The sequence below is a fragment of the Marmota flaviventris genome, chromosome 7 (assembly GCF_047511675.1).
Source record: "Marmota flaviventris isolate mMarFla1 chromosome 7, mMarFla1.hap1, whole genome shotgun sequence".
NCBI lineage: Eukaryota > Metazoa > Chordata > Mammalia > Rodentia > Sciuridae > Marmota > Marmota flaviventris.
In genome coordinates this window covers 21,412,627-21,427,709 of record NC_092504.1, presented here as the reverse complement: position 1 = coordinate 21,427,709, position 15,083 = coordinate 21,412,627, and positions in this window count along the sequence as shown.

Below are 15,083 nucleotides of genomic sequence, written 5' to 3'. Positions count from 1 at the left end.
AACAAGCTCAGTTTCATTTCTTCTTTTACAATTTGTATGTCTTTTGCTCTGTATTCTGCATCATGTCACTTATCCAGGACCAATGCTGATTTGCAGTAGCAAAAGCAAATACCTCTACTTCATTTTCCATCTAAAGAAGTGAGGAATAATCTTTATTTTATTATTAAGTATATTATGTTAACAATATTTTACAGATTCTGTTTATCATGTTGACACAGTTATTTTCAATTCCTAACTTTCTATGAGTTTTTAACATGGGTTGGATTTTAGTCAGTTTCTTCTGAACCTTCAGAGATGATTATCTGTTGTCTAATATATCTATCTAGAAATGTTATGTATGTATCTATTTTTATTGTCAATCAACATGTGAATTGTTTTGATTGATACTAAAAAGTTAAAACCACCTTGCATTTCTGGAATAAACCTGATGCTGTCATGCTATTGCAATGTTTAGATAAATAGCTGAGTTTTAACTGCTTATGCTAGCCAGCCTTCCATTACTGTAGCAAATACCTGATATAAACAATTTATAAAAAGAAAATATTTACTTTGGTTCATAATTTTGGAGATTTTGGTCCATGATTAACTGGCCATCTTGCTTTCAGGATGGTGAGAGCACCTAGCAGAGCAAATCTGCTCACCTCTTGGCTAGGATACCCCCCAAAAAAAGAAGAAGAGACAATGATCCTACTATCCCCTCAATGACGCATATACATAAACATTGGCATGCTTCCAATGACTGAAAGGCCTACCACTATACTGCCAAGCTGGGGACCCAGCCTTTAACACAGGGACCTTTGGGGAACATTCCAGAATCAGGTTACAGCACTGTGAACATCTTGCTAAAGTATATTGGTCAGTGACAGTGTTGCTTGTTTGTTTGTCTTGTTTTGTTGCAAATAATTGTCTGTCTGGGGTATCTGAGTAATTCTTGGCCTCATAAAATGAATCAAGACTTGTTTCTTTTCTTTCATTGGAAAAATCTGTATAGACTGGATATTATTTTTCTACTTTCTTAGTAAAGATCACATTTCTTATTTGCACCTGTTATTGTGTCAATGTAAACTTAATGCTAGAAATACCCCTCTCAGCAAAGCTTTAGCCGTATCCATAACTTTTATATGTCATGTGGTCATTTTTCACTCAGTTAATTTTCTAATGACTCAAGTGACCTCTTATTTGGCTTCACTATTATTAAGAAGCACAGTATTAAATTTTGTAATACTTGGAATTTGGGAGTGTCTTTCTGATTTCTAACTTCGTGACTTTGCATTCAAAAAGTAATACTTGGTGTGACTCCAGTTTCTTCACATTTGTGGAAGTATTTTACACCCTCTGTATAATACAGAGAATGCTACATGTGCACTTGAAAAGACTATTTTCTTTAAATCTTCAATATACTTGCTGATTTGTTTTCATTTGTGTGTCATTATTCAGAAAAGAATGCCAAAATCTATAAATATAACTGTAGATTCGTCAGTTTCTCATTTAATATCTTTTTGTGTCACGTATTTTGAATCTCTATTTTAAGTGCACATTTTTATAGGATTTCTCGGTCATCTGTACACATTTATTCCTATAGTATTATTTAATGTCCCACTTTACTTTGTTATTGGTAACATTTCCTTGTTCTGAATTCTACTCTGATATTAACATAAGCACTTGAAATTTTTAAAGCGGCCTTTGTATGGAAGCTTTGTTTTACATTCTTTAATTTTTAATCAATTCCTTTGTATTTAAAGTTAATTGGTTTTGACTAATATGTGCATGAGTCTTGGTTTTTGAAAAGAGGTGACTTTCATTGGGTATTAAGTCCTTTTGCATTTAATGTCATTATTCTGACTGTTGACTCTAATTCTACCATATTTTTAAAATTATTTCTTATTTGTTCCCTGAATTTGTTCCTTATTTTACCCTTCTATTCCTGCATTACCTTGTATTGTTTATGGTTGCATTTGATCTCTGCTGTTGTTTTATTCGTTATACATCTTTTACTACTTTAATGTTCACTATTGGGCCTAATTAGTTAGATAGACCCTAACAGAACATAAAACTTTATATATATAATATAATAAAATTGCATTATATTTCTAGTCCCTCTTCTCATTGTTATTGGTATTTGTTCTACAGTCCCTTTACATTTTAAAGTGATCAAAATAAGAAAAATATCAAAAGCACTTTTGTATATGTGTGTGATATGAGTGGTTGAACCCAGGTCCTCACTCCTGCTAGGCAAGGACTGAGCTACATCCCAGTCCCTTACATTCATTTGTTTATTGAAAAAGTTTTTCTTCAAATTGCCTAGATTGACCTCAAACTTGTGAAGCCCCAGTCTACTGGGGATTATAGGTATGCACACTTTTATCATTATTTGATCATTTCTTACAATCTTTGTTTTATTTATTTATTTTGCATAGATTCAAGTGCCTCTATCTGCTTTTTTTTTTCCATCTGAAGTTCTTCTTTTAACATTTCTGTAGAACCCGTTAGCAATAATTTCTCTGACCATCTTTTTTTAATTTTTTTCACCAAAAAATTTATTTTTACTCATTTTTTAAAGAATATTTCAACTGCAATAATAGTCTGAGTTAAGAAGCTCTTTGTTCATGTTTTCTTTTTGTTTTAAGAAGTTCAAAATACTCTGTCACTTCATAGACTTCACATTTTCATAGTTTTGACAGTCTTCTCTAAACTAATTCTGACTTTCATTTTACCCTGGAATGTTCAATATTTTTCTATCTTTTTTGTGTTTCTCATCTTCATTGATTTCCTTTTGTTTCCCTATGAACTGAGATATATAGTATTTTTAACCAAATCTCTATTTCTCTATGTATCTTGTGTTTTTATTTTTTATGTTTTTTGCTGTTGTTGTTTTTTGACATCTTTCATTATTTTTTAAAATTCTGTGTCCTCTTTCTCTTTATTCTTTCTCTCTCTCATTTCTCCTCTGGCACTTCAATTATATTTATGTTAAACCTGTGTCCAGCAGTTCCTAACTGCTCTGTTGTCTCTCTCTTTAAAAATGTTCTTATTACTCTAATAGTCATATACAATAGTGGGGTTCATTTGATATAATCATACATTCCAGAGATGTAATTTGCTCCATCTCTGTTCTCTTCATTAATTATTGTTTTTCCTATTTATGTTTCAATTTTGATACCTTGTTGACATTTATGGAAATTATGAGTTCCTTCATCTGTCTCAATCAATCCAGGAAAGGGATTATTCAATACTATTTCATATTACTTTCATCTAGTGTTTTCCTTTGGTTGGTTGGTTGTTTGGTTGGTGATACCCATCTGTTGAAATTTCTCTTCTGTTTATGCATATTATCCAACTTTTCCAAACATATTCATAGCTAGTTTCAGATTTTTCTCTGATTAATCCCAACATCCGGGAAGTTTCTAAACTTGTTTCATTAATTGTTTTATCTTGTTAAAATGAATTGTTTTTATCTTCTTTTCTTTTATGCCTCCTATTTTTAATTGAATATCATGTATCATGTAAAAGAACAGAGAAGACAAAACAAATAATATTTTCCTTGGAAATGAGCACTCCTCCAGGAAATTTAGCAAATTTACTTAAGAATTCCGCTGGGTTAGAATGCTGTTGTTGCTATTATGACCTTCAGGGCTCTACAGGCCTCAAACGTTTTTAGCAACAGGCTGCTGCTACCTTATGGCTATACTGAGTATTATGGTACCAGAGGATTGTTCAGTGTCCTTCCTCTCTCCCTCAGTCTTGATGCATCTCCACATGTCTAGTCCAGAGACAGAGTATCTCCACATGCCCTTGCCCTCTCCCACTGTCTGTTGGTAGAGACAGGAAGGACATCTGTGGTCTCTCTCAGTCTCAGTATTAGGCTGACCTTGTGCTCATAAGTTTCAGGGACAGAGTATCTTTAGTATTTTTCTTTCCTGCTCCTTATAGCAGCCAAACTCTGACTGCATATCTGTGGTTTGTCTTTAGATGGAGATTTTGTCTTTTTCTCTGCATGCTATCAGCAGGAAGTGTCAATTCCTTGATTCTCACTCAAAGATAGAGCTTGTTTCTTCTACCATTTTCCAGGTGACAGTGGATTTTTGTGGCTTCAGAAGGATTTTCATTCTTACCACAAAGGCAGATGGATTTTGTTTCTGTTTCTGACTAAGAGCAAGGGATATTTGCCTAAGCCCCCTGGATTGGAGTATGTACAGCTCTTCTGCCAGTGGCCTCTAGGTTTTACTCACAGGATAGGAAGAGGTTGGGAAGTAGGTGGAGTTCTTTTCCTGCCCTGCCTCCCACAAACAATATCACTTCCCTTATGTCTGCTTTATAGAGAGCTCCCTGTGCTCTGTCCCCAATCCTTAATTCCTGGTGAAATTTTCCAGGTAAAATTATGAAAGCAATTATGATCAGTTTCTGCTATTCCAAACTACCCTTAGCCCACACTAACCTTTAATAATTTATTAAAATTTTACTTAATTCCTGATTAACACTTGTAAGGTGGCCACTTCACCCTGTTCTCTGCCAGAGGGAAGTCCCTATGTGGTCCCATCTCTCATGGGATTCCCTCTTCATAGTTCAGTTTGGTTACAATTTCAATTATATGATGGGTACAAGAGAACTGAATTTGTATAAATGCATTATTGTGAGGGGAAAATGCAGCTTTCTACATACTAAGTGGAAGTAGAAGCCTCAAAAACATTTAAAAAATTAACAATGTTATACAAAGCAAAACTAGAAATTAATAACCCAAAAAATAACTTTAATTTTTAATTAAAAAGTAATGAATATAGGAAAAAGTAAAATATGGCTGTGAAGAGGGGCATTTTAAAAACTCATATTGATATTCCAATTGTCTAGAAAACAACCATCAGTGAAATAAATAAACCATTAGGTAGAGAGAAGGCTTAAAATATATTAGCTACTAATTTACTCTTCTTGATAATGAATTGATCTTTAACTGTAACAAAAATTCAGAGCACACAGAGAAAACACAATAATGTAATGTCTCTCTGCTCTGTGATGGCATATTTGCCAGAGAATGGAAATAAAGTTTCCTCTTCATTGACAGACCTTTATCATAATATTTACTAAGTCCTAGGCTTCAGATTTAAAGTTATTAAAGTATGAGAACAGAAAAGAAAAAAAAATACAAAAAGTGTGAACCAAAACAAGATCAAGAGTCATTTCTGGGAATGGATGTTACTTCTTACCTATTTCAATTCATGATAAAAATAGCTTTGCTGCACAAAATAATTAAGTCCTGCTGCTTTGTAATAGGATAACAAAATTTAAACCAACAGACTTATCAAAAAACTACATAGAATACTGACTCTAGAAAACTCACAATTCACTTATGTGTGAAGAAGTAGATATTTTAAGAATTATACAAACAACATTTCATGCTGTTGAATACCTTTGTCCAAATAATTTTAAATTAAAAGAAAATATTAGAAACAAAACTTCAGGAAAATAACATTCATTTTAAACAAATTTCTATTTTACAAATTTGGGAGGAAATTTTTAATAGTGTCTAATGATTTTTTTCCTAATTTATCAGTTCATCAAAAGCATATTTGTATAGCTGACTTCAAATCATCTGGCTGATTATCCTTAATGTTTTAAGATTTTATATGAATTATTTTAATTTAAATTACTCATTTTAGCATCTATGAAACTACTACAGCTTGAATGTCTATGTCCTCTCCAAAATTCATATTGATACTTATTGCCAAGGTGATAGTATTCAGGTAGCATCTCTAGAAGGTAGGTAAATCATGAGAGCTAAGCCCTCACAAATAAGATTAACTACATTATAAAAGGACTGGAAGGGAGTAGCTCAGCCCTTTTTTTTCTTTGCCCTTCTGTTATTTCTACCATAATATTTATGGCACCATCTTTAAAGCAGAATCTGTATCTTCATCTTACACCAAACCTTCCAGTGCCTAGATCTTGGCCTTTCAAGCTTCCAGAAGTGTGAGAAATAAACCATTGTTTTGTTTTGTTTTATTTTGTTAAGAAATTACTCCATCTCAGGTATAGTGTTAAAGCAGCATGAAACAGAAGAAGGAAGAATTTGATAAATTTTATGCACTAGGACCACCTATAGTTGATCATACCATTTGGAATGGCATTTATATGTTCTTCCCTACCTTGATGTATTTTTTATACTCTTCACAAGATTAAATTATAATGTTTCTCACATTTTGTAAACAATAATAACTAATTTCCTTGACCTTTTATTATACTCCTTTTACAAAATCAGTACCCAGATAATCCAAATTCTAACTCCTTCTTACCCAAGGAATTGTACACAACCAGAGGAAAGCCGAAAAGCCTGCTGGCTGGTCTCACTTTCAATTTACAGCCATGATCATAAGTGAGCCCCTGGTACTGGCAGGCTATAAATCACCTTGGGTTGATTTTGTATTTTGCTTTCTAAACTATGACATGATTTTTTAATAACTTTGCTTCTCAAGACTGTAATTTCTCTTCTGCACTACTCAGTCTAAGTGGCTTGTCTCTAAGAAAAATAGAAACAATTAGAAGAGAACCACTTGATTTAGGAACAGCAAATGGATGAGCAGATTGGGAATATATCCATCTCTTCTGTCTTTTCCTTCTGCTAAATTGACCCTGGGTCTAGCTAAGTCCAAATCTTTCATTTGCAACTGGACCTTTCCCACCTGCCTCAGTGATAATGTCCACGCAATTTTTCTTTCCTTCCTGCATCACAGATGTGTGTCTCTCCTGTGTTTCCAAAGCATATAGGCTCATTATGGAAAATCAAGAACACAAAATCACTCCCAATTACAAGTAGTCCCTATTTTGATATCTTCTACTCTCTTGAGTGACACCATATTGCATTATTTCCATCATCAGAAAAACATCCATCTATATCCCCCACATCAAAAGTATAAAAATGATTAACTTTTCTTAAATACCACATACCCCCTTCAAGTACTATTCCATTTCTCTGTTTGCCTTCATAGAACAACTTCATAGATTCATACTTCAGAATCCAACCACCAACTTGGATATGAATTTTTCTTGCTTCACATTTCAATAACTTGCACACCATCATTTACCAATTTCTTTGGCCAAATAGCTAGGATTCACCTTTGATCCTTGTCTTTCTTTCACACTTCATGTCATATCTTACACCTAATCTATTATCCCTGCCATATTTTTTTTTCTGACTTTAAATTTCCAGACTTCCACTGCAAACACTCTAGACAAAGCCATTATGATGTCCTTCCCAAATCAGTGCAGGAACTTTCTAACTTGTCTCCTTATGTTCACATTTGCCTTTTGTTCTCACAGAAACCAAATGATGTTGTTTTTTTAACATATTAATTAAATAATTTATGCTTACAATCTCTCTTGTATCTCAATAACATCAATAGGTCCCAATTATATTTAGAATAAAAGTAAATCTCTACCAAGGTGTAAAGAAGAATTTTTGACATTGCAATGCTATTTCTCCTAAGCTATTCCCTCTGGCTTGTCTATTATAGTGTTCACACAAAGTCTGTTGTTTAAAAAAAATAACAAGCTTTTTCATCCCTGGTGAGTTTTGTATTGTATTCTCTTGGTCTATCACACTCTTATTCCAAATCATCCCATATTTTAATTTTTGTTTCAAAGTTTCTCATTAAATAACAGTGCCTTAGAGAGGTCTTCCAGGACCACTTCATATAAAATAGTGTCCTTCAATAACGCTTTCATTATGGTTTCTATTATTTCCTGACATGATATGGCACATTTATTTGTAAATTTGTTTATAGTAATTCCACCCACAAGGTGTGCAACATGAAGACAGATGCTTTCTTTATCTTGTGCAATAGCATATCACCACCACCTAAACCAGTGCTCAGCATATAGGGCTTCAAAATACTTGTAGAATGAAAGAACTATTGTATTCGTTTTCTAGGGCCATATAATTTTTCCAAGGGCCATGTTTCATGGCTATTTTCCAAACTCAGTGACCTAAGATAACAAATATTTATTCTTTTATTATCAGGAAAGCCAGATTCTGAAATCAAAGCTGGCAAGGCTGGTTCCCTTGTGAGGACTCAGAGGGAAACTTATGTACTTCTCTTCAAGTTTCCAGTGGTTTTTAGCAGTCCTTGTTATTTCTTGTATGGTACATACATTTCTCTAATCTCTACCTCCATATTCACATGATTTTCCTTCTGCATGTTTTCATACAATCTTCCTTCTATGCATGTCTTTGTGTCTAAATTTCTCTTTTTATAAGTAAACAAGTGATTGGATTAAGGCCCCACTATAATCCAGAGTGACCTCATAATTACATCTGCAAAGACCTCATTTTAATTATTTTAAAATCTATTCATATAATATGACCAGAAGAAATGCCATATACATCTTCAGCTGTGATCAAATGTACACCTGAGCACATCTGCATACACCTCTCCCTCACATTCCAAGATTCTAGGAGGACAGGAATTTGGATAAGGAACGGGGGATATCATTTAGCACAGTACAACTATATTTTATCAAATCATAAACATTAAAAATGTTCAATATGTATCAGAAATTTCAGAATACTATTTAAATTCCATGTCTCATCATTACTGCAATTCAAGGTAAAGTATTGAAAGACTTCAGTGATCCTCTCGGATCTTCTTGGGTGCCTTTTAAACTCACCTTGTTTCATTCAAACATATGTTCTTTCATTTAAAAAACATTGTTGTGTATATCTACATTACAACTCTTGTGCAAAGTAAGACCACTAAGCCACATCCCAAACCCTATTTTGTACTTTACTTACAGACAGGGTCTCATCAAGTTGCTTAGCACCTTGCTGTTGCTGAGGCTGGCTTGGAACTTGGGACATGTTGAAATGCAGGACAGAGATGGTGTCTACACACAAGAAGTTGATCATCTACTGGAAGACAGCATTTTTCTTCAAGATATATATCATCATCTGAAAACTTCAGCTGGTATCCATCAAGGTACAATTAGTAACTCCATGCCATACTTCCAAAGAGTAATAGGACAAAAGTTTAGTAAAAGAACAATTTATAAACTTTTAGTCAGGTATAGGTAAACAATTAGAAAATGATACAAATCCCAGACAGGACTAGCAGAGATCATTTATCATCCTTAGGATTATAGGGGCAAAGCAGAGAAAAGGAATAACAGAAAGATCTGTTTCCTAGTCTCTGTATCTAGAAGAGGTTTTCCATTTATAACCAAGTCCTATATGTGCATTTTTTTATAAAGTACCTGCTTTGATCGTGGATGAAGTTGTATCTTCATTTTGCAACACCTAGGCTTTTGTTTTACTGTTTTTAGGTGAAGGTTTATAATAAATGATAGAACTAATGAATAAAGTAACTTATGAGTACACTTTTGTTATATTTAATACAAAAGAAGCACCTTGCGTATGGAACTGTTAAATCAGCTTTGAGCATATGTGTTCATGTGTACATTTTTATTAAATACACTGATATATGTGACATTTCATTTAGCCATATTATATAAATATATTTCAAAATAAATGATAACATGACTTCTTGTTAATATTTCAATAGTATACGTCTTAAAATCTCTTAGAAACAATATGCTTATTTTATTGTTCTGCATCTCTTTTTAAATTGGGCATTGGGAATATGGTATCTTAATTATAGCTTGGCAAACATATATATCCCAGTTTGGGTGTAATTTTTTAAGGAAATATTTGTTCCCAAGAGAAGCTGCCTTAATTTCTTTTCCGATTGTTATGGTTTAGCATTTTTTTGATAATGAAGGTACTCATTGCTTCGGGCCTTTGACTTTGCTAAGGACACATGATGTGAAGGAAACTCATGATATATGCTGCACTATCTGATAAAATATTTGTACTGCACTGTGTATGTGTACACATTCAAAAGGACTGATTGCAATATGGTGACGTTCACAGAGACTACAAAATAGGGACTACTTGTAATTGGGAGTGATTTTGTGTTCTTTGGTTCTTGATTTTCCATAATGAGCATATATTCTTTTAAAATACAGGAAAAAACGTTACTTAAAAGAAGTAAATTATTGAATATTCAAAACAAATAAGCAAGCCCTCCAGGGAATTTAATAGTACAATCTACAGGGGGGGAGGTGGAAAAATCAAACCTCAATTTTTTTTATTTATTTTATATTTATTTTTTTGGTACCAGGGATTGAACTCAGGGGCACTTGACCACTAAGCCACATCCCAAACCCAATTTTGTGTTTTACTTACAGACAGGGTCTCATCAAGTTGCTTAGCACCTTGCTGTTGCTGAGGCTGGCTTGGAACTCTGTAATCCTCCTGCCTTAGCCTCACCAGCTGTTGAGATTATAGGCATATGCCACAGCATTCAGCAAAGCTCATTTTTGATACAACTTGATTACATACAAATTATAAGAAATAAGATTAAAATAACGAAATATTCCAACTTTAGTGTTTGTATGTTTATGCATGTGTGTTCACAGATATACATGAAGGCAGAGAGAAATACTGACTTCATCCACATTCATTTCCACCCTCCCTCACTCTCCATTGGGGAATTTACTCCTTCCTAATTGTCAAAAATGTGGTCTTAGAGAAATTAATTCCTAGGGGAAAATCCTGATTGGTTTAGCTACCCCACCCCTCATTTCAAATGTCTTTTTAAGGTTGTCATTCTCCAGATTGTAATGAATAAGTTAGAGGAAAACATGTTTTGAGATTTCTGGGGAAATGGTAGGCTTCTATTTCATTGCTGTTGTCTTGCTTTTATTGCAGTTTGATTATGTAAGGTGCTACTGAATGAAGCTCTTCTGTTCTTCACTTACATAGAGAAGAATGAAGGCTAGGAAATAACAGACTTAATTCTCTAACATAAACGTTCTTCACTGCATATACAGGCTCAGGCTGCAAAAACACAGCCCAGCAGTGCAGAATCCTGTTTGCAATTTTTTGTTTATTTGTAATCGATCCAAGCCTCAAATCAGAAATATCTCCTCCTTGTTTGTTCAGCTAATAAATCAGGCCATTTCCTGTATTATTTATGCAAATTTTATTTTAGTTTTCTGTTACTTAAAAAGCATGACTTGCAAAAAGAACATATCTCAAAAATGAAAATATGATATCAATTAACATCCATTGACATTTTTTGAAGAATATTTTATAGTTTTATGTGTTGTATCTCTTATTCCATATAGGAAATACAATGAAACTATGAGTGCTTCCCTTAATTCTCTGAGCATATGTATATTTCAAACTAACTATTGTATTTGAATTATTTTACTAGAGGCTTTAGCATGTAGTGCCATCTTTGTATTGATAGAGGTCATTTTATAAGCACTAAACTTCCCTTTTGCCTAAATAATGATAATAAAGAATACTCTTTCAGCAAAGTAAATGCCTTTGAATCATTTTTCAGTGCAGAAAGCTTTGAATTTATGAAATATTTATGAGAAATCACATCCTGTCCACAGTGATTCTCAGCTGTGACTGCAGCATACGGTTTATAAATTGAAACAGGTGTGGGAGAACAGGTGGTCATGCCAAGCAAGGGAAAGACTAGAATTTACTGTAGGGAAGCAACGTGATAATATACCACTAGTGGCATGGAAGGAAACATGCTGATTCGATGGCAGGATCCAAAAGATTCTCACATGGGTAAATACACATGACAGCACTTGAGATGAGAGTGCTCACCCACTGAACTCTCATCTACAGAAGTGGGAAGGTATTTAGGACCATTTTCCATAGTAAGTGAATGCAAGTAAATTCTCGTATTTTATTGGGGAAGTTCGTAACTCAGTTGCATTAAAGGCAAATAAATAAATCAATAAAAATTTAAAAGCCCCTCTTTATTAATTCTTTTAATATACAACTGTTCAAAATATAGCCTAAAGCTACTTTACCTACTTCATCTACACTTTTTTCTAAAGGTAATGTATGCTTTCCAGAATCCATAAACTTTCAACATGAGCAAGTTATTCTTCTGTGCTGGTAGGGAATGGTTTAGTGCCCACCTGATATTTCAACAAGTACTTTTAAAAGAAGCTTTTATAGAATTCTGTATTATTTACAGAAAACTGTGAAAAGAAGATAATATTCATGATTTCTAAACTTCCTCCTTCCCATTGTCCATACAATATTTTACATTTAGTCAGAACTTAGCAGTCCAGAACAATGGAAAGGAACTTAGATACAAGAGCTAAAAAAGTAATGTCTATATGGATTTGGAATAAATAGCTATACCTACATTTAAATTTGAGCCTTTGTCACCTAGAAACTCTTAGTTTTGAACCAGATATTGTATGGAGTTATACTTAACAAAGACATCATATAAAATCTAGGTAGTAACTCACTCTTCTGATCATCCTGTTCTAATCCAAGTCCTGGTATATACGTTCAAGGAAGAACAAATACCACTATCTCAAGATGTTGAGCAGTCTCAGGGAAATTGAACTATCCTTCTCTCTTTCTAAAATTCTTTATAAAAATTACCTAGACTGTCTTGAACAAGGAAGGTCAAATTTTAGAACAAAAGAAAACAAGGCATACTGAAATATACATATTATATGTATGGACAGCAAAATAAATAATTTTCCACTGAATGGAAAGCAAAAGTAATAATCGTGAAATACCCAGATAATCTCCCACACATAAGTATGTGTGTGCATGCACATGCATATGCATGTACGTGCAGGCATGTGCGCGCGTGCGCACACACGCACATACGCAAACACTGTAAGAATCTCTTTTATGGAGTGTTGATTAATAGTGCTCAGGTGATTCCTCTCTCTTGCCCAAAGATAAAACATCTACCTTGCCAAGGTGATGCCCCTTTCCAGAGGTATCTCATACCCAGTGAGGAGACAGATCTAAAGTGCCATCCAAGCACCAGATTTATCTCATACTATCACTCCCTCTTATAAGGTCTCTGTTTAACATTCCTGCACTTTTTTATTTCTCACAGGTGTTCCACCAAAGAGTACTACCAGGTAAGATTCCTGAACAGAATTATCTCTCTCAGGAGCTGGAAAATACAATCTGAGAGAGCAGATAAGAGAAGTGGTCTGAGAGAACAGATTGAATCACCTGTTGGTTGAATGACATTGATTATCTCTTCATTGGCAGGAGTCAGAGTACTGACATCTCTTGCCATGCAGTGTCAGTGAAATTTGTTAAAACACTCATTGTTAGGAACTGAATGTGTTGCTATAAGGAACTAGTACGGCCTGGAAGAGAATGCGTTGATGTAAGTAATGTATCAGGCTTTTAAGGAGCACATCAAAAATAAGAACAATGAAATTAGATTGCTATTTTGAGAGTAATAGTTGACTTGGAGAAAAAAGATACATGAGAGATTGAGGATGATTAATCAGCAATTAAATCCTAAGGGGTTTTCCTTGGCAACATATAAAGAGAGTCTCATCTCCTGAAGCTTGAATACAGAAAAATCAGATTTAATGTTTAAAAATAGCAAATCTCAGGAAAGGTTGAGAAGATTGAACCTTATCCCCAACAGACTTTTGGCCCCATTAGGAAATCCATATAAAACATAGAGAGCTATGAAATTAGATAATAGAGAATGCCATACTCTCTATGAGCAAGATATATGAGTAACCATCAAGATTCATTTCTCAGTCTATGGAAGCAGAAGAAATTAAGAATTGATAATGGAATCTAAGATTAGCAACCCCAATTAAAGTTTTCATCCACTTGCCTGGATTCTGAATGTGAGCCAACTTTCAGATCCATACCCCATCAAGTTTTCAAAATCAAAGACCTTGTGATATCATGGTAAGAATATGTGGGCATTTGTTTTCTCATTTTTTCATCAAAATAACCTTTAAGTGTTGGCTTTAGGAATTATATAATGGAGTGAGAAGTATTTACAAAGATATCAAGAACAGTCCTAACTGCAATTGATAACCAAGACCCAAATAATCATCAGGCACCTTTGTTAGAATGGAATTGAGATGGAGGTCAGACAATAAATGGAATCTTGGCCAAGTCTGGCTTCCAGTGAATCCACTTCATAAACCACCTGGTAATGATTTTCCTAGTCCCCCAATATAAAATTGAACAATCACACTTACACAGTTGATAATTGGCAGGCCCCACATTTGGCTTCATGTTCTGTAAGGTAAGAATTATCATGGGGGTAGGTCAAGTGGAGTCTTCTAAAAGTACTCTTCCCCAGCCAAAATAGAAACATTACAAATAATAAAATGTCCCAGGAAAAATGGTAGAGGTTAATGTTACCCTTGGAATAATTGATGCCCATTATATCTTCATTTAGTTCATGTTTCTGCCTCCTGAAAATATTGTTGAAGAGGCTATCTTTTCTCCAATGCACGTTCTTGGCACCTTTGTCTAAAATAAGATAATTGAAGCTTTGTGGGTTAGTCTCTGTGTCCTCTCTTCTGTACCATTGGTCTACCAGTCTGTTTTGGTGCAATACCATGTTGGGTTTTTTTGTTTGTTTGTTTGGTTGTTGTTTTTTTGTTTTGTTTTGTTTTGTTTTACTATTGCTCTGTAGTACACTTTAAGGTCTGATATAGTGATGCCACCTGCTTCACTCTTCTTGCTAAGGATTGCTTTAGCTATTCTGGGTCTCTTATTTTTCCAGGTGACTTTCATGATTGCTTTTTCTATTTCTATGAGGAATGCCATTGGGATTTTGATTGGAATTGCATTAAATCAGTATAGTGCTTTTAGTAGTATGGTCATTTTGATAATATTAATTCTGCCTATCCAAGAGCAAGGTAGATCTTTCAATTTTCTAAGGCCTTCTTTGACTTCTTTCTTTAGGTTTCTGTAGTTTTCATTGTATAGGTCTTTTACCTCTTTCATTAATTTGATCCTCAAGTATCTTAATTTTTTTGAGGATATTGTAAATGGGGTAGTTTTTCTCATTTCATTCTCAGAGGATTTGTCACTGATATACAGAAATGCCTTTGATTTATGAATGTTGATTTTATATCCTGCTACTTTGCTGAATTCATTTACTAGTTCTAGAAGTTTTCTGGTGGAGCTTGTTGGGTCTTCTAGATATAGAATCATATCGTCAGCAAATATTGCTAATTTAAGTTCTTCTTTTCCTATACATATC